At 43.1% G+C, this 19,892-nt stretch overlaps 1 protein-coding gene across 1 annotated transcript in view; it reads left to right on the top strand.

The window, feature by feature from the left end:
- Window positions 1–11,639: 11,639 nt before the first annotated feature.
- LOC141576294 (uncharacterized) overlaps window positions 11,640–19,892 on the top strand; it is a 62,672-nt gene continuing 54,419 nt past the window's right edge. The window contains exon 1 of the mRNA XM_074359127.1: window positions 11,640–12,760. The gene's annotated coding sequence lies outside the window, so the exon portion shown is untranslated. The remainder of the gene's footprint in view (window positions 12,761–19,892) is intronic.

Here is a 19,892-nt window from a genome sequence, read left to right as displayed (position 1 = left end):
CTGATGATTCATATTCCTGGGTGACTTCTCTGTGTTTCTGTGTCCACACTTCTGAGACCAGCTAGTGATGGCTCACATGCTGTAGCCATGGTACCTGATCTTAGAACCTTCATCCTCGCACCTTGGACCTTCCCTTTCTGACAGTTAACACAGCGGTAACTAGGTAACTGTGTGAGTACTTCTCTCTTTCCCCTTCTAGACGCTAAGTCAAGTCCGTGGGGACAAGCCCTGTGTTAGTCCCTTTCACTCTGTACTCTTAATGTCTAGCATACAGCCATCATAAGCATATACTGAGCCCTCTATCGACATACTTGGATGCATTTTTGAACATTGCTCAGCAACTCAGTAACTTCACTAAGTAGTGGACTTTTCAAAAAGAGAAAGTATAATGAAAAGGAATAACACATTTCGTGTTAGCATATGGACGTTGCAGGCTGCAAAGAAGAAATACATCTCTCAATAAAATATGGATAATTAGGAAAATCGAGCACTTACTTCATAAAGTGGACCATGGACAAATCTCATCAGCCTGGTAGCATGTAAGTCACATTCTCTCCTCGTAAGGTAGTAAGTTAGAAATCTGGACCAAAGAGGTAACTAAAAATAGACTTAGCATATGACCCAGGAATCCTGCTCCTGGGCATATATCCACAAGGAACCCTACTTCAGAAAGACAACTGCACCACAGTGTTCATAGCAGGACTATTTACAATAGCCAAGACATGGAAACAGCCTAAATGTCCATCAGCAGATGACTGGATAAAGAAGTTGTGGTATATTTATACAATGGAATACTATTCAGCCATAAAAATGACAACATAACGCCATTTGCAGCAACATGAATGTCCCTGGAGAATGTCATTCTAAGTGAAGTAAGCCAGAAAGAGAAAGAAAAATACCATATGATATCACTCATACGTGGAATCTAAAAAAAAAAAAAGGACAAATGAACTTAAATATAATACAGAAACAGACTCACAGACATAGATACAGACTTGTGGTTGCCATGGGGGAGGTGGGTGGGAAAGGATAAACTGGGAGTTCGAGATTTGCAGATACTGACAGGTATATATAAAATAGATAAACAAGTTTATACTGCATAGCACAGGGAAATATATTCAGTATCTTGTAGTAGCTCATGGTGAAAAAGAAAATGAAAATGAATATATGTATATTCGTGTATGACTGAAGCATTGTGCTGTGCACCAGAAATTCACACATTGTAAACTGACTATAACTCAATAAATAAATTTAAAAAAGAGCAAAGAGGTAAATTCAAAACCTGCATACAGAGATGTTAAAGCACAGATTAAAAAAAAAAAGTCCTGGTCAAAAAAAAAAATCATAGTGGAAACAAATTGTAGATAAACAATCATAACACTATATACTTAAAAAAGGGGGGGTTACTCTAAAGCAGTATTGAGAAGAAAATTTAAAGCCTTAAATGTTCATATTAGAAGAAAAATAGGATGGAAATCGGTCAGTTGAGCATACAGTACAAGGAGTTAACGGAAGAGCAATAAACTTGCCCTAATGAAAATGAATCAATTGGGAAGACGGGAAACTTCTGGCAAGACTGAATAGAAGTTGGGGGTAGGGAAGGGAAGGGAAGGAATGAGAAGAAGGTGGGGGGTGGCAAATATAAATTGTCTTTTGAAGATAGAACTATCTTTTTATAGATGCTGCAGAGATTAAGAAGAATATAAAGTGATAGCATTTTCAGCTTTACAGCAATAAATCTGAACACTTAGAAGTTCAAAATCCTAGAAAAATTTAATGGCCTCAAGAAGGAACAGATAAACTCTAAAAACTGAGTCAGTAGTTTAAAAACAGTCTTTCCACAAAGAAAGGCCTATGACCAGATAGTCTTCTTTTTTTTTAACATTTTTTATTGATTTATAATCATTTTACAATGTTGTGTCAAATTCCAGTGTTCAGCACAATTTTTCAGTTATTCATGGACATATACACACTCATTGTCACATTTTTTTCTCTGTGAGTTATCATAACATTTTGTGTATATTTCCCTGTGCTATACAGTGTAGTCTATTCTACAATTTTGAAATCCCAGTCTATCCCTTCCCCCCTCCACCCCCTGGTACCCACAAGTCTGTATTCTCTGTCTGTGAGTCTATTTCTGTCCTTTGTTTACGCTTTGTTTTTGTTTGTTTGTTTTTGTTTTTGTTTTTTAGATTCCACATATGAGCGATCTCATATGGTATTTTTCTTTCTCTTCCTGGCTTACTTCACTTAGAATGACATTCTCCAGGAGCATCCATGTTGCTGCAAATGGCATTATGTTGTCGGTTTTTATGGCTGAGTAGTATTCCATTGTATAAATATACCACCTCTTCTTTATCCAGTCACTTGTTGATGGACATTTAGGCTGTTTCCATGTTTTGGCTATTGTAAATAGTGCTGCTATGAACATTGGGGTGCAGGTGTCTTTTGGAAGTAGGGTTCCTTCTGGATATATGCCCAGGAATGGGATTCCTGGGTCATATGGTAAGTCTATTCCTAGTCTTTTGAGGAATCTCCACACTGTTTTCCATAGTGGCTGCACCAAACTGCATTCCCACCAGCAGTGTAGGAGGGTTCCCCTTTCTCCACAGCCTCTCCAGCATTTGTCATTTGTGGATTTTTGAATGACGGCCATTCTGACTGGTGTGAGGTGATACCTCATTGTAGTTTTGATTTGCATTTCTCTGATAATTAGTGATATTGAGCATTTTTCATGTGCTTTTTGATCATTTGTATGTCTTCCTTGGAGAATTGCTTGTTTAGGTCTTCTGCCCATTTTTGGATTGGGTTGTTTATTTTTTTCTTATTGAGTCGTATGAGCTGCTTCTATATTCTGGAGATCAAGCCTTTGTCGGTTTCACTTGCAAAAATTTTCTCCCATTCCGTAGGTTTTCTTCTTGTTTTATTTCTGGTTTCCTTTGCTGTGCAGAAGCTTGTAAGTTTCATTAGGTCCCATTTGTTTATTCTTGCTTTTATTTCTTCTAGGAGAAAAATTTTTAAATGTATGTCAGATAATGTTTTGCCTATGTTTTCCTCTAGGAGGTTTATTGTATCTTGTCTTATGTTTAAGTCTTTAATCCATTTTGAGTTGATTTTTGTATATGGTGTAAGGGAGTGTTCTAGCTTCATTGTTCTACATGCTGCTGTCCAGTTTTCCCTGCAGAAGAGGCTGTCTTTATTCCATCGTATATTCTTGCCTCCTTTGTCGAAGATTAGTTGACCAAAAGTTTGTGGGTTCATTTCTGGGCTCTCTATTCTGTTCCATTGGTCTATATGTCTGTTTTTGTACCAGTACCATGCTGTCTTGATGACTGTAGCTCTATAGTATTGTCTGAAGTCTGGGAGAGTTACTCCTCCAGCCTCTTTCTTTTTCTTCAGTAATGCTTTGGCAATTCTAGGTCTTTGATGGTTCCATATGAATTTTATTATGATTTTTTCTAGTTCTTTGAAATATGTCCTGGGTAATTGGATAGGGATTGCATTAAATCTGTAGATTGCCTTGGGCAGTGTGACCATTTTAACAATATTGATTCTTCCAATCCAAGAGCATGGGATATCTTTCCATTTGTTAAAGTCTTCTTTAATTTCCTTCATCAATGGTTTATAGTTTTCTGTGTATAATTCTTTCACCTCCTTGGTTAGATTTATTCCCAGATATTTTATTACTTTGGGTGCTATTTTCAAGGGGATTGTTTCTTTACTTTCTTCTGTTGATTTATCGTTAGTGTAAAGAAATGCAACTGATTTTTGAACGTTAATTTTGTAACCTGCTACCTTGGTGAATTCTTCAATCAGCTCTAGTAGCTTTTGTGTGGACCTTTTAGGGTTTTCTATATATAGTAACATGTCATCAGCATATAATGACACTTTTACCTCTTCTTTTCCAATTTGGATCCCTTTTATTTCTTTCTCTTGCCTGACTGCTGTGGCTAGGACTTCCAGGACTATGTTGAATAGGAGTGGTGATAGTGGGCATCCTTGTCTTGTCCCAGATTTTAGTGGGAAGCTTTTGAGTTTTTCACCGTTGAGTACTATGCTGGCTGTAGGTTTGTCATATATAGCTTTTATTATGTTGAGATATGTTCCCTCTATACCCACTTTGGCGAGAGTTTTTATCATAAATGAGTGTTGAATTTTATCAAATGCTTTTTCTGCATCGATTGAGATGATCATGTGGTTTTGGTCCTTTCTCTTGTTGATGTGATGTATTACATTGATTGATTTGCGTATGCTGAACCAGCCTTGTGTCCCTGGGATGAACCCCACTTGGTCATGATGTATAATCTTTTTTATGTGTTGTTGGATTCTATTTGCTAAAATTTTGGTGAGGATTTTGGCGTCTATGTTCATCAGTGATATTGGCCTATAATTCTCTTTTTTTGTAGTGTCTTTGCCTGGTTTTGGTATCAGGGTGATGGTGGCTTCATAGAATGAGTTTGGGAGTATTCCCTCCTTTTCAATCGTCTGGAAGATTTTGAGAAGGACTGGTATGAGTTCTTCTTTGTATGTTTGGTAGAATTCCCCGGTGAAGCTGTCCGGTCCTGGACTTTTATTTGTAGGGAGGTTTTTAATTGCTATTTCTATTTCCTTTCTAGTGATCGGATTGTTCAAGTGTTCAGATTCTTCTTGATTCAGTTTTGGTGGACAGTATGTTTCCAGAAACTTGTCCATCTCCTCTAGGTTATCCAGTTTGGTTCCATATAGTTTTTCATAATATTCTCGTATGATATTCTGTATTTCTATTTTGTTTGTTGTAATTTCTCCATTTTCCTTTCTTATTTTGCTAATTTGTGCTCTCTCTTTTTTCTTCTTTGTGAGTTTGGCCAGAGGTTTGTCGATTTTATTTACTTTTTCAAAAAACCAGCTTTTTTGGTTTGGTTGATTTTTTCTATGGTCTTGTTAATCTCTATTGTATTTAATTTCTCTCTGATCTTTATTATTTCCTTCCTTCTGCTGCTTTTTGGGGCTTTTTGTTCTTCTTTTTCTAATTCATTCAGTTGGTGGGTTAAATTGTTTATTTGAGATTGTTCTTCTTTTTTGAGGAAGGCCTGTATCGCTATAAACTTCCCTCTTAGCACTGCCTTTGCTGTGTCCCATAGGTTTTGAGTGGTTGTGCTTTCATTATCATTTGTCTCAAGGTATTTTTTAATTTCAGCTTTGATTTCCTCATTGATCCATTGTTTTTTCAATAACATATTGTTTAATCTCCATGCTTTCCTTTTTTTCTCCTTTGTTTCTCTGTTGTTGATTTCCAGTTTCATGGCATTGTGGTCAGTAAAGATGCTTGAGATAATTTCTATCTTCTTAAAATTGTTGAGGTTTCTTTTGTGCCCAAGTACATGATCGATCCTGGAAAATGTTCCATGTGCACTTGAAAAGAATGTATATCCTATTTTTTGGGGGTGTAATGCTCTGAAAATATCCACCAAATCTAGTTTTTCTATTGTAGTATTTAATTTCTCTGTTGCCTTGTTTATTTTCTGTCTGGAAGAACTGTCTAGTGATGTTAATGCAGTGTTAAAATCTCCAACTATGATTGTATTCCCATCAATATCCCCCTTTATCTCTGTTAGTAATTCTTCTATGTACTTAGGTGCTCCTATATTGGGTGCATATATATTAACAAGTGTAATAGCCTCATCTTGTATCACTCCTTTAATCATTAGAAAATGTCCTTCTTTATCTTTCTTTATGGCCTTTGTTTTAAAGTCTATTTTGTCTGAAATCAGTACTGCAACACCTGCTTTTTTGGCTTTTCCATTTGCATGGAATATCCTTTTCCATCCTTTCACTCTCAATCTATATGTGTCCTTCTCCCTAAAGTGGGTCTCTTGTATGCAGCATATTGAAGGTTCTTGCTTTATTATCCAGTCTGCCACTCTGTGTCTTTTGACTGGAGCATTTAGTCCATTAACATTTACAGTAATTAATGATAGATGTGTGTTTATTGCCATTTTGAACTTATCTTTGCAGTTGAATTGGTATATCCTCTTTGTTCCTTTCTTCTTCCTTTTGTGGTTTGGTAATTTTCCTTTGTATTATCGAGGATTTTATTTAATTTTTGTGACTCCTTTGTAAATTTTTGGCTTGTGGTTACCCTTTTTTGTAAATCTATCAACCCATTACTATAACTGTTTTTATTAAACTGATAGTAACATGATCTCAAACCCATCCTACTGTTAAAAAAATTTAAAAAAGAAAGAAAAAAATATTCTATATTTCCCTGCCTCCCTCTCCCACTCTCAGTGATTTGTATGTCTTCTTTTATAATTTCATGTTTACTTTATTTGTAATTCATGAGTTATCGCCTTTCCAGTTGTGTGTTTCTCATTTCTGTAGCATCCTGCTGCTTTTCTATTTAGAATAGCCCTTTCAGTATTTCTTTTAGCATGGGTTTAGTGTTGCTTAACTCCTGCAGCTTTTTTTTTTTGTATGTGAAACTCTTTATTTCTCCTTCTATCCTCAAGGATAGCCTTGCTGGATAAAGGATCCTAGGCTGCATCTTTTTTTCATTCAGGGCTTTGAATATATCTTGCCACTCCCTTCTGGCCTGTAGTGTTTGTGTAGAGAAATCAGCTGAGAGCCTTATGGGGGTTCCCTTGTAACTTACTCTTTGCTTTTCTCTTGCTGCCTTTAGAATCCTTTCTTTATCCTTGACTCTGGCCATCTTGATTATGATATGTCTTGGTGTGGGTCTATTTGGGTTCTTCCTGTTTGGGACCCTCTGAGCTTCCTGTACTTGGATATCTGATTCCTTCTTTAAGTTTGGGAAGTTTTCAGTCATGATTTCTTCAAAAACCTTTTCAATCCCCTTTGATCTTTCTTCTCCTTCTGGGACCCCTATTATGCGAAGATTGGGACGCTTTATATTATCCCATAGGTCCCTTATGCTATTTTCATTATTTTTTATTTGCTTCTCTTGTAGTTCTTCTGAATGGGTGCTTTCTATTGCCCTGTCTTCTAGATCACTAATTCGTTCCTCTGCATTATCTAGTCGGCTTTGCACAGCTATTAGATCATTCCTCATCTCTGTCAATGAGTTTACCCATTCTACTTGGCTCTTCTTTATAGCTTCAATTTCATTTTTGACATATTTTATATCTCTAAACACTATCTCTTTTAATTCCTTCAGCAATTCGATCACTCCTTTTTTGAAATCTTGATCTAGTAGGCTATCGATGTCTATTTCGTTGATCTTTCTTTCAGGGGATTTCTCTTGTTCTTTTAATTGGGAAAGGTTTTTCTGCTTCTTCATCTTGCTCATACCTCTTTGGCACTGTGGTTTATGGAGTATCAGTTGTTTATTTTGGTCCTTAAGGATTTTATCTATCTGATGCCTATTTAGGAATAGAACTTAGGAAAAAAAGAAAAAAAAAATAAGAGAGAGAGAGAAAGAATTTTAAAAGAAGGTAGAAAGAGGGTTTGAAAACAGTGTATAGTGAATAATAGAAGAGTGAGTTGAAGCAGAGTATTAATCGGGTTGAGACGTCCTTTTGAAACCTTTACAAAAAAAGGGGGGGGGAGATGAATAGATGTATTTGAAACCTGTGTCTAATCAATAGCAGGACATCAAAACCCGAGAGAAATAGAAATGAATTAAGAAGTAAAAATTAAGAGAGTAATAGAAAATAGAACAGGTAAAAACAGATTTAAAAAAAAAAGGGGGGGGTGGTTTGTCGGTGTTCTCCTGGAGTCTGTGTGCTTTTAATGTGAAGTCTTTCTGTCTTCGTCCTGTTTTGGAAGCTCAGCTTGCTGTTTTCAGAGGCCCTCCGTTGGCGCCCTCTTCTGTGCTGCTGCCAGCACCTGTCGGCAAGCAGATCGCGCCTCCTCCTAACACTGGTTCAGGTGCAGCTCTCTGCTGTGGGCGGGCGGGTCGCTGCCCCTCCAGATGCCGCAGTCGGATGTTGCAGACTGGCCAGGTAGGAGGAGGGCGGGTCGTGCTCCCTCCCAGCACCTCGATCAGGGGCTGTGTTCCTGCCCGAAAGGCGGGGGGTGGGGGGCGCTCTCCCTCTACCTGCACAGCCGGTAGTTCCGCTCTCTGTGCGGCTGCGCGCTCCGCCCTGGTCGGCGCTCCGCCCTGGTCGGCGCTCTGCGGGTGGGCTCGGGGAAGACCGAGGGACAGCCTTGTCCCTGCTCTGAGCCAAAACCCAGCTCCTTGTTTGTCTTTGTGGAGCAAGTTCTCTGAGGGACCAGGATGGAAGGATCCTGTCTGCCCCGGGCTGCAGGCCAGTCTCAGTCTGGCCTTTGAGGCTGCTAAGCCCTTCCGTGCGGATGCAGGTTTCGCCCCCGCCCCCGCCTGGGTGCTCAGCGCGGAGGATATAGCTGCTGTGCCTGAGCCCCGCCCCTCTTCCCCCGAAAACTTTCCGCGGGTTTTCAGAGATGGGGGTGTGCACCCTTCCCCCGAGAGCACCTCAACCTTGCTGTTTTATGGAGGGCCCAGGTTGTTCTGCCCTGTGCACCCACAGCCACGGCGCGTAGCCCCTTGCGTTCCCCCGGGGCTGCCTCCGTGCAGCCACTTCCGTCCTCCGCCCGGCTTGTGCAGCCTGGCCCTTCCCGCCGCTGCCGGTCCGTGTCTCAGGCTGGGTGTCGGCTCTGTGCCCGTTTAACTTAGTTCTGTTAGTCAAGGGCTGCTCTGTACAGATCCGAGCCTCGGAGGCTCCCCCTCCGTCCCGCTGGCCTCTCAGTTGGAGAGGGGAGACCCAGCGAGCGAGCGCCAGTCCTCCTTTGCCGCTCCCTCCCCGCGGGACCCGTCCCGCGGGACCCGTCCCGCGCTGCTTTGCCTTTTGTTCTTTCTTTTTCCCTTTTCTCCTACCAGATTTTTGGCGTCTTTATCTTTTGAAGAGGGCGATGTGCTGTCGGAGTTCCGCAGGTGCTCTGGTTGGCTGAGTGGGTCTGTAGATGTGGGTCTTGGTGTATTTGTGGGAGAGGGTGACCTGCGAGCGTCCTTCTACTCCGCCATCTTCTCCGGGATGTCGACCAGATAGTCTTGTATGTTAGTTTTAACAAACAATCAACAAATCATTTCAAACCAATACAACTCTCCCAGAGAACAGAAAAATAAGAAACTTAAGTCATTTTATGAGATGAGCTAACTGCAATAGCTAAATTACCCAAGGAGAGTAAATCCTATTAAATATAGGAACAAACCTCTTCAACAGCATATTAACAAATCAATCTAGCGATGTATAAAGAAAAATAATCATGAAAAAAATTGTGTTTATCCTAGAAATACAAACCTGGATTAACATTGGGAAGATCAATCCATTAATTACCAGGGAAAAACCTATATAATCATCCTAATAGATTAAGAAAAATCGTTTGATAAAAATATCTATTCCTGACTTATTAAAAAGGAAAAATCCTTAGAAATTACACTGATAAAAATACCTATCAAGAAAAGAGTAGAAACATCATATTTAATGGTGAAAAGGTCAAATTATTTCTGTTTAAGATCAAGAAAAAGAATGCTTTCTATTACCACCTCAGTCCAACTTTGTGATGGTCGTATAAAGGGCTAGCTCAATGATATAAGAGAAAAAGAATAAAATGAGACGTATGAAGATTAGAAAGAAAAGAGCTGTTATCCTTCAGAACTTATATACTGTCTACCTTGAAAAACCTCAAACATCGAAGAATATTTAGATACATTTTTAGACTCAGTATGGTTTTACTGACGTTGCTAGATACAACATAAATATTCACTATTACTTGTCTATATGCTGGCAATAATTAGATCGTACCCTGTTAGAAAATGTCTTTCACAGAAGTCCCCAAAATATAAAGAATTAGTAATGAATAGGGAAAAAAAAATTAGTGAAAAGACTTTGTGAGGAAATTTTAAATGTATACTGAAAAATAATAAACGAGGTAAAAATAAGTCAAGAGTCAGAGCAGTGATACCAAAGTTCAAGATGTGTCTTTCAGCCTGAAACCATGGGTGAGGACCAGCTCGGGGGCCAAATTTTATCTAGTCCTGGACCATCAGTCACTCCTGGTTTTCAGCAGGCTGAACGCAGCATCAGTTTCCATCACTGACCTCACGACTCACGGGTATCACTCACCTGGAAATGCCCAAATCTGTCTCTGAGAAGGGTGATCGAGCAGATCAGAGGCTGTGTTTCATCTCTGAATGAAATAGTTCTAAGAGTGGGTGCATTTAAAAACACATTTTAAGCATTTATATGCAGGCACTGCATGCAGGATCGCAGCTACACAAACGATGTTTTTACAGCAAAGAATATCTCGCCCGTGATGAATTCAGGGACCTTATTTGTCACGAATGCCTGTTTCCACCCTCATGCTCCATTCCTTAAATACGCCTTTTGTGCCTGTAGAGTGACACCCATTACAATGTCTTTATTTCCAAAGTGGTAACAGCTAAACAGTGGCAATCATTTTTAAATTTCTATCTACAAGGGGATTTTGTGGAACAAACTTACTCACAATCTAGAACTCTGTAATTAGCAATTTCACCCTGTTCCCTTCATCACTGTGTCAAGGAAAGGCTGAATCATGGAGGGTTTGTTTTAGTCAGTGTTACCGAGATCAGGGCTGGGGAGGACAGTGACTAACTGTGACTGAAGAACCAGGGAAAATAGAAGAAGGCACTTTCCCCAAATCCTGCACTGTATTAATTTTGAAATGTTTCACTCACGGTGTATTGATTTGTGTGGTCAAATGCTTGCTGATGTAGCTGCAGGAAGGCATACTTTGGAAGATAACGCAGTATTGTGTAATATAACATAAATTATTAGATTATATTATATATGTTGTAACATTCTAACGTTTTACAACACTCAATATTAAATAACTTGATATTAAGCTAGAAGCAGCTCTCAGCCATGAGTCTTGAGCTTCTGTGTCTTGTCTTCAGATACTTATGCTCTGCCTGTCCCTTCACATGTGATCATGGCAGTGTTTGCTTTGAGCTGATCCAAGTCCTGTTTAGCAGTTGAATGGAGGTGCAAGGCTGGACATGTAAAGTGCAGAGGTCATGAGGTTGGGGCATGGACTTGGGAATGGATGGAATGCAAGCCGTTTTGTCAAGAGACAGGAAACCAAGACTGTGGGATACAGAGCACACTTCCTGCCGGACCAGAACCAGAAGTCGTACCTTTTTGCTCTTGGTGGATTCATAGTACTGCCATGACTTACCATCCCAGTCTGTAAAAATATCCCTTGGCTAAGATGGTCCAGGATTGATTCTTGAAGGTTGTTTTTTCCCCCTTTGGTTTAGTTATGTCTACTTTGTTGTCATTTTTAATCTGGGAGGATTGCTGTCCTTTGTCCTTTTGTTACATAATTTGCCTTTGATTACACATCATTACCAGCATTTGACCTAAATTGAGTGAATTGTTGCTGTTTTCTCAGTCCGTAGTGGTGAATTCAATCTGGATAATGATACAAATTTATTAAAAGCAAAGGAAAACTGAAGTTGAACTTGAGGTTCCTTTCTTTATTCCAATAATTTTAATAACAGAGAAAAACAGATACATGTTCTCATTGTTGATTCTGGTTCTTTTCCCTTTCCTTTTAGAAAAAACTTTGTGTTGCCTTGCCAGCTGAAGATGAAATTCAGCGTAAAGACCGTCTTGGGCTCCATCAGGGGAATCGTTGAAATGACAAAGGGCCTCTAGCATCTCGTGACGTACCAAGGGCCACAGTGCACTCTACAGAATTGGTGTGAAAAATAAAGAAGATAGATAGGGCTTTATCCCTTGCTGGAGTGTTCTTGAAAACCCATAGCTATGGGGTTTTCCTAAAAAAAAATCCTTTAAGCAAGGTCTAATCGCCATCTACTGAGTGCGCCACCTACTGAATGAAGACTCATTGGTGAAGTTACCATTTCATAGACAGCATGGGACGCTGGCCCCAGACGCCAGGGTCCAGGCTGGTGGTGCTGAACCATGTTGACAGCTCGTTTTGCCAGGACAGGCAATCACCAGGCCCTGGAATGCAAAGAATTTCCCAGTTCTTTGCCACTGTCCCGTCAAGTCCATGGTCACCATATTGCAAAATGACGGAGCACAGGTTCAGATTCTCACTATGGATCCTGTGTCTTTCCCATTGTGCTGACTCTTTGCCAGGGGAAACTTTGTGTGGCCTGGCGGGATAAGGGCCTCAGAATTCTAGCCCCAGCTGATGAAGAATCTCCCTTCGTCTGGGTCATCGAGGCACTGTCTTGCGAGCAACATCACGTGGAAACTCCAAGCAGAGGCCCCAGGTCGCAACCCCTGTGCTGTCCTAGCTTGAGTGCTGCTGAGAGTTTGTAAATAGCTTTATCTCCCTTGCCTCAGTGATCAAGGTGTCCAACGGCACAAGCTCAGACCGCAACGGAAAAAAATAATAATTTATCCCTTGGCTGGGATAAATGCACTCTGCAGTCTCAAATGTACCCCATCGATCATTCTTCAAAGCAGAAACGATGTGTGTCAACAGAGAAACGGTCTTTATTATGGGGAACAGATTCCACGAATGTGTGTGCTATTGATTCTCGGTCAAAGATGCCATTTTCCTATTTGCGGGACATCGACGTTTTGCACAAAGCCCTCTCTGTTTAGATAATTGTGCCTGACACTTCTGCACCTACATCCCGAAGGCTCGATGCTAAAGTTTCTACTCTCCTTACGTGAAGGGGGCAGCCCGCTGTCCCCACAATGAGATCTGGTTCTTCCTGCCAGTTCTTGGAGCGACTTGGAGAACAGAGAGCCGATTTGCAGAGGGACCACTTGGTAGAGAGGTAAGAAACTCTTCGTTTGTTTAAATGTAAGCTTAACTGTGGCAAATATAGAAAATGCATCTGGCAAGGTTCCTTTTACGGAGCACATTTCTGTTGCCTAGGATATGAACCCTGAAAAGTCTCTCTGAGTGGTGATCAGAATTTACAAACGGGAATCTTCCCTGTTTTGCATGGTTCCATGTTGGCTCACGTTTGAAACGCCCTTTGTGTGGCTAATGATTTCGTGTGTATTCCGTGCTCAGACAATCAGAGGGGAGGGTTTTCACCTTGATATTGTGGGCTCTTGGGATGGTAGGTACAGGGAAAGCTTTGATTCTCATCCAAGAGGTGTAATGTGGGGTTGAAGTCTCCAAGAAGCAGTAGTAAGACTCTGTCTCGTGGCTGGATTTTTCTTTTAATGGAACCCACGTTCAGAATTCTCTAAGGGAGGAACTGAGACAGTGGTGCTGATCCTGACTTCAAAAGGCCTCTTCTCACGCCTCCTTGAGTATATTCACGTCCAGAATTGCACCCGGGGCTGCCGTTTAGAGCTCCAGGCTCACCATCTGTGGTGGTCTCTGTAAATATATCCACCAAGTGGTGCCATTAACTTGGACCACCATCTGTGGGTGGGTCCCACCTTGACCCTAGGGGTGCAAGACCGGGGCTGAGCCCAGAGGTTTCTGTGACATCCACTGATTACCCCTCCCGCCCCCATCCATCATTGAAATCATTCTTTTCCTCTAGTGTCACTTTGTGGATAAAACGCTTGGCTTGTTAAGTTAGTATGGTCTCCACTAGATCCTGAAATGCTGAGTTTGCAATGGTTGTCCCCTTCTTTCAAAAGATGAATAATGATTGTCCTGGGAGGTTGCATTTTAGAATATGAGTGCAGAGAGGCCCAACACACGTGGCCAAGTAGAAGACGCCGGGTCTGTGCTGCGTGCTGCCGTGTCACTCCCCGGGTACACTCCCTCCACTCTCAGATTTGCCTGAACCCGGGCTCAGTCCATCCACCGTCCACTGCCCCCAACTCCCCTCCCCACAGGGACCCCACTGAGACGCCCTGTGCAGGTAGCTTCTTGCATTTTGCACCGTTACACAATGCAAAGTAAGGATGGTAGCAGCTCTTAGCTTTAAGTGATAGCATACCTTCCAAAACCGGATTGTACAGAATGACTCAGTGGTTGGTGTGTGGCGGGTCGTTGCTGGGTTAGGTCAAAATCTATTGCCTGGGGCTCCAGGCATTGAGTAGAAAACGTTTAAAATGAGGTATTCTTTCCCATTCAGATTCACTTAAACACATGAAAGTGCGCTGTGCTCAGACAGCGTGATTCTCCCTTCCGCGTTATCAGATACAGTAGATTGTGTCCCCCAGTTGTGACTGGGGTTTAGAGGCGAACTGGGTTTGTGAAGAGATCTGTTGCAAAGGGCAGGTGGGGTCTGCCTTTATTCCTAGGATGGGCCTCCCGCCACCCCGCCCCCGTTCTAGACTAGTGTGTGAGTGGACAAGTGGGCCCCACAGCCCACTCAGTCCACACGTACGATTAGTTATCACGTCGCACCAGCTGTCCCAAGTACCGAGCGCTACACGCAGCACGGCAGAGGTGAGTGTTCTGTGTACGACTGCTGCACAGCGGTGCCGAGAGCAACGACCGGTGCCGCCTGCTGGGTTTATACGGCCAGCTGCGCTTCCTTCCTTGCCTTTCCACGTGCTCTTACATTTCGTCCTCACGACTGTCTTTGGGGCAGGCGGTTTTGCTTCCTGTGAGGTGACTGAGCTGAAAAAGTCCAATGGACAAACCGGGCGGCTGTAACCGGTGAGCGGCAGGGCTGGGCTTTGAACCCAGCTCTCTGGGATTCTGGCCTTAACCCTGACGTTGTAGTGCCCTCTGCTTGTCCTCTTATGTATAGGGTGGCACACCCTTTATATGGTGCCACCCTTTATATGGTGACACAGGGTATAATCGTGTGCTCAGATATGAGAGAAATGTGTCTTTTCTGCGTCCCTTGAAGTGTTTCTCTAAATGACTATTTACGAACCACCTCTCTCCTCTCAAGTGTGTAGAAAAAAAATTCCTAGGGCTGCGTTAAGCCTCTTATAACCCAGAGCCTCTCTGCTGCCTCTTGTTTTAAAACAATGCTTGGAAGGAAATAAATCCACAGCTCTCACGGCGGATCCTGACGTGGGCTTTAGGGGGACCATTACCATAATATTATGTGTCAGGAAGCAATCTTCCAAATGACACTTCAGTGACCCCAAAGAGCCTTAAATCAAAGAAGACAGTCTTGGGTTGAGACTATTTGGTGCAAAAAAAGACAGGCACTGACTTTTTTTTTTTTTTTTAAGTAAGCAAATATCACACACAGGACAGTTGTTTAGCTTCTGATTCTTTGGATTTTGGCCTCGGTCCAAGCAGACGTCATTGTGTTCCAGGCACTGAAATTGGATGGTATTGGGAGAAAAAAACTCCAAAGTTGCATGGCAGTTGTGAGTTCTTGCCTGGAATATTTGTAAAAGCAGGTGATAAATGTCTTGGGAGAGGAGGCAAGGTCTTCCTCACCATTTCATCCCTGGCTGCTTCATCAGTGCCTTGTTGCAAACACAGGAAAGCCCCAAACCCTTTTGTTTGTCTGTGTCATGCAAAACCTTTAGAGCACCTTGCTAGTAAATAAAGCTCCCAATTATCTGTGACAGACACAGAGGTAGGTGCTCCGTGCACGGCCTGGAACACAGTTCTTGAAAAAGCACCAGGATAGGTGCGCTAATGCGAACTGCATATCCCTGCGTGGCTGGAACAGCTGTGGGGTCTTTGTGGAGGAAAACGGGACAGAAGCAGCAGACAGCCAAACGTCACCCAATACCCAACTCCTCCCTCAGGCGGAGAAAGCTCGCGCTTTCTGTCCTGCCGGAGGGGACTTAAACGGTGCATGGGAAATTGTGCGAATGGCTATTCTTAGACTTAGGGTAGAGGTGAGACGCCCTGGTTTGTCAGGCATGGCTGAAACTCCAGACGGAGTCACACAGACAGGCCTGGGTTGTAGTTTTCAGAAAACATAGGAAGAGACCCGCAACAACCACGCAAAGCAAATGTCAGACGCTCTAAAGGCCGTCATGTGCGGAACTAAAAAGAAAAAGGGAAGATAAAGCCAAAGCGATCCTGTGCAATGGCCGTGGGAAAAGCAAAGGACACGTTCCCCCAGCACGATTTCACGGCATGAACGTTTGCACTTTGAGGGACTGCAATCACTTAGACGTACACTCTGGGACCCGCGTAACAAAATTAGAACTTTGCAGAGTGCCTGTGTTATGTCGCAGACGTGAGTTCGTGTCGCAGAAATAACAGAATCTAACCCAAGCGCCGGACTTCATGGAACTGTCTTCAATCTAAAGGGAAGGGTGGACTGAAAATGAGACCGAACTACGAGACATTGATACCTGCAGCTGTGAGCGCCTTCAGTTGATTGTGTGTGAATGCTCTGATAGACTCCGACATGCGGGGATAGCATTTCAATCAAACACAGTTTATGGAATTAGGCAACTTAATGAGAATGTGTGTTTTATTTTATTTGACTTTTTTTTTTTTTAAATCTCTCAGAGGCAGACCCTGTCAAATTAAAACACTGGTCCAGCAGGGGTGACCGACACATCTACTGCTGGTTAAAATCACAGCTCCCTAGCCTGGGGAATGGATTTTGTGAGCCTGGCAGCATCGAGAATGTTGCAGTCCTCAACACGTGCACAATTGTAGTAATTGTCTCTCTTCACGCTCTCTCTCAGAATCATTAATTGGTTTTTCCTCTTTGTACTCGAGTTACAGAGTGCATTTTAAAATGTTTTATTAATTCCTAGCAGACTTCAGACCCTTTGAACGTAGGTTTCCCCTCTGCAGACGCAGAAGCTCGTTTTTGTCTCATTGATGAGGGGCGTGTTTATCCTCTCTGAGCTTCGCGAGCCCTTCTTCCAAGCGCCGTGTTGCCGGTGGGGACCGTGGCGGTGCCGGCTGCAGGGATGCTGCAGTGGTCAGGCTCCGGGCGTTCGAGTCCCCCCATGTTCCTGGCTCTTCCGTGTGCTAACTGGGTCAACGTGGACTCTTGGCTTAGAGTCTGTGTGTCATTTTTGTTCTCATTTACAAAATGAGAATGGCCATCACACGTCCCCCTCACAGTTGCTGTGAGGGTTAACGAGATGAGCAGAACAGTTCTAGGCTCATCGTAAACCTTCCATCCTGGTGCCATTTCTCTCCGGAACTTCTATTTCTTGGCTGCGTTGTTCATTCAGTCATGAAACAGTGATTTCACACCTTCCCTATAGTAGAGATGGGGCTGGTTTCTGGCAAATGAAGAGGAAATTAGAAGGAAGCTTTGGGAGACTTCCTAGTGGAGGGGAGACACCACTGTGTGGACAGCCTCCGTCTGACATTCCCATGGTCACAGCTGAGCTGAGTTCGGGGAATGGGGTCCGGACGCAGGAGTCTTCAGCCAAGACTGAGAATGAACGCATCAGGGAAGACTTTACACAGGAGTGCCTTCCATTTTTCAGACGCTTTCTTTTGTCATGGCACCTTTTGCCTCCCATGGAATTTTAATACACTGTGTATCTGTTTGGGTACTGCATGCCTCTCTGGGCTTTATGTATAAAGATGGCAAGCGTTTTCACCCCTAAGAGCCCATCTTCACCCTTTAGGGGAGCCACTGGGAGTCCCCACTGAGACCGCATCCTGTAGCAAGAAATGGCAGCACTGACTGGGCAGAAAGGAACTTCAGACGAGGCAGGAAGGAGGGTGTTACCATTATCACACTGACTGAAGAGACTCACCTGGTCCCCGGTGACACCCTGCAGAATGTCTGCGTGTCTACATTGGCATTTCATTACATGTGTGTACGTATACGTAGGTATACCTCGTAAATGCTTACATGGCTTAGATGTGTCTGTTGACGTCATTACATGTTATTTTTTTAATCAATGTTTATTATGTTTTATTAAGGTATAGTTGATGTACAATATTATATAAGCATCAGGTGTACAACATAGCAATTCAACCTTTTTAAAGATTATACTCCATTTATAGTTATGATAAAATACTGGCTTTCTTCTCTGTGTTGCACAATACACTCTTGTAGCTTATTTATGTTATATTGAATGGTTTATACCTCTGAATTACCCCCACTCTGATTGTGCCCCTCCCCCTCCCCTCTTCTCACTGGTCGCCACTAGTTTGTTCTCTGTATCTGTCAGTTGGCGTCTCTTTTTGTTATATTCACTACTTTGTTGTATTTTTTTTTTAGATTTCACATATAAGTGACATCTTACAGTATTTGTCTCTCTGTGTGTAACTTACTTCACGTAGCATAATGCCCTTCCAGTCCATCCATGTTGCTGCAAATGGCACAGCTTCATTTTTTATGGCTGAGTAGTATTCCATCATGTGTATGTGTATATGTATCCTGCATCTTTATTCATTTGTCTGTCGGTTGACACTTAGGTAGCTTACATCTCTTGGCTGTTGTATATAGTGCTGCTATGAACATTGGGGTGTGCGTATCTTTTCACATTAATGTTTCTGTTGTTTTTTTTTTCCTTATATATATACCCAGGAGTGGAGTTGCTGGGTCATATGGTAGTTCTATTTTTACTTTTCTGAGAAATCTCCACACTGTTTTCTGTATAGGATAGTCTACTTTAAAACACAGATAGTTCTCAGTGACAAGTAGACCTTAAATTATCCTTAACGCATCTTTTTTTAGTCATTGTTCACATCCTTCAGAGGAGGAAGAAAGCGTACAGCCCTCCAAGTACTATTTTATATAAATGACTTATTGATGTGATAAAAATCATGGTGCTCATAGTCAACGAAACTGGGTAAGTACTAGTGGAAAAAAAGCCTCATTAAAATCTGTTTTTCAGCTCTAGTTGAGGCAGCCATTTTTGAAGAAAATATGGTTGTAGTAGAAAAGCATAAGTGAGAAACTGAAAAAAAAAAAAAATTGCCCACGATCCCAGCACCGACCAAGGGAAATGCCGCCATCAACATCTGGCTGTCTGTAGGCACACGTGTTCTGGGCATGGTGACAGACACTTGTAGAGCTAAAGGTCACAAAAGAGGGTGCAGTTCCCTGACCCTCCATAGGCAAGGCTTTAATCTTGTTCAAAACCAGATCTGGCCTTTGACCCTGAGCTCCTGGGCGGTGAGCTCCAAGCCCTCGGAATGTCCTGCCTGACAGGGGCATCTTTGTTTCCCTGGGGGGGTTGGGTCACTGGGTAGTGGAGCAGAGTTATTTATGGTAGGGGGTCTGGCCATGCCGGAAAGCGTAGCCCTGTGATGTAGGGTGGGGGCTTTGGGTCACGTGCTATCAGCCTCTCTCCTCTCCCTGCCTCCTTCTCCCTCTCTCCCCCCACTCCTTCCCCTCCTCCCTCTCTCCCATCCCCCTCTCCTCCCTCTTCTATTCTCTCTAGCATCCTGAGTGGCTGGGCACTGAGGTCAGCCACGTGGACCATCAGTTATTCTCACGTGATGGAGCCACAGTAGAAACTTAGACACATTCTCCGGGGGGCTTTCCTGGAGTTGCAATGCTCCACGCATGTTGTGATGCAGCAGTGCTGGGAACGTAACACAGCCATGACTCGCCGGGGAGCAGATGTCTGGATGGACAGCGTTTGCAGCGTTCCTGGATGCTCCCCAGTACGCCTTTCCCCTGGGCTGAGTTCCCTCCCTGTCCTTTAGCCGTCGTCAAGCATAGCCGTCAGCAAACCAGCTTTCCGTGAGTTCTGTGAGTCCCCCCAGAGCTTGCAGGTGGCGACAGAAGTGACCGCGGTCTAGAGGGCTGCTCCCTCTAATGTTGTAGCTGGTGGGCTTTTTCTCGAGCAGGTAGCCAGATGTAAGGGGAGGCTCCAGAGCGGGTCAAAGGCAGGAGCTGGGGCGTGGTGAGCGGCACACAACACAGGGCTCCAGCCACGAAGCTGGAGGGCTCTGTTGGGGGTTCCTAATGCACACACTGCTCAGCAGGGCTGGAACTTGCGTCCTCTCCAAGGCTGCTGCATGACAAGCTGGGGGAGGTGGTCAGGGATTGGGGAAAGGCGTCATCCAGGGCCAGTGGACGATAGAGATGGCGCCCTGAGCACAAGGGGGAGATGCCGGCTTGGGGTGTCGCA

The sequence above is a fragment of the Camelus bactrianus genome, chromosome X (assembly GCF_048773025.1).
Source record: "Camelus bactrianus isolate YW-2024 breed Bactrian camel chromosome X, ASM4877302v1, whole genome shotgun sequence".
In the NCBI taxonomy this organism is placed as follows: Eukaryota; Metazoa; Chordata; class Mammalia; order Artiodactyla; family Camelidae; genus Camelus; species Camelus bactrianus.
This window is presented reverse-complemented; position numbering and strand designations above follow the sequence as displayed.